At 38.1% G+C, this 887-nt stretch overlaps 1 protein-coding gene across 1 annotated transcript in view; it reads left to right on the top strand.

The window, feature by feature from the left end:
* Positions 1-280: 280 nt before the first annotated feature.
* LOC108166031 (NACHT, LRR and PYD domains-containing protein 3-like) overlaps positions 281-887 on the top strand; it is a gene marked incomplete at its 3' end in the record, with an annotated part of 2,815 nt that continues 2,208 nt past the window's right edge. Inside the window, exon 1 of the mRNA XM_017303544.1 lies at positions 281-388. The remainder of the gene's footprint in view (positions 389-887) is intronic.

Below are 887 nucleotides of genomic sequence, written 5' to 3'. Positions count from 1 at the left end.
ACTATATTTATGTGGCACGTTTGTTATAATTACATCAAGGACTGATGATTTTAGAGGACGATTGTTATTAAGTTGGGTAAGGTAATTAATTAACTGGGTGATATTTAAAGAATCACAAAGTTTTTAAATTATCTAAGGATGAAACCTAAAACATCTAGTTGATGATCTGTCTGGTTCTGCTGGGTCTCAGCTCTTGATTTTACAATCAGTCAGACCAAAAATTTTTAAAGCAAAACTCCACAGAAGGTTTTTAATGAGTTTTATTTATTACCAGGATCCATCAGAGTTTTACACAAGAAGAATCAGAACCCAGCTGTGTGTCCTTTAAAAGTGACGGGTCAAAGAGTCATTTCATTGACTTTAAATCTGGAGCTCCATCATCAGAGAGGTGAGATGTTTCTATTTGCTCCAACTGTTGAAACTGAACCAGTAACAACTCAGATGTTCCCAGTTATATTTACAGAGGTTTGATCCATTATCTAAATCAGCTGCTCTGTTCTAATGAAAACACCTTCATATCTTCATCTCTGGGTGATGATGATGATGATGATGATGATGATGATGATGATGATGATGATGATGATGTTCTGCTTCTTCCCGGCTCCATGTCAGACTAACAGTGGGACACATTTCAACCACCCACTGGGAAATACCTGGTAAACCAGTCTGGTCCATCAGGACTTGATTCCTGTGTGCATTGTGTAGCTCGGGTGTAAATTTCTAGCTTTCACCGGTTTCTCAAACTCGTCATTAAATCACGTGATAATCCTGATAATAGTGTCGCTCTCACGAGACTATGAAGCAACCAATCACTGCCCAGTTTCTAAGGTCACATGTTGTATTGCAGCCTATTGGCTGGCTATATTAATTTGAGCAGGAAGTTTGAA

Source organism: Poecilia reticulata, unplaced genomic scaffold, assembly GCF_000633615.1.
Source record: "Poecilia reticulata strain Guanapo unplaced genomic scaffold, Guppy_female_1.0+MT scaffold_362, whole genome shotgun sequence".
Lineage (NCBI taxonomy): Eukaryota > Metazoa > Chordata > Actinopteri > Cyprinodontiformes > Poeciliidae > Poecilia > Poecilia reticulata.
This window is presented reverse-complemented; position numbering and strand designations above follow the sequence as displayed.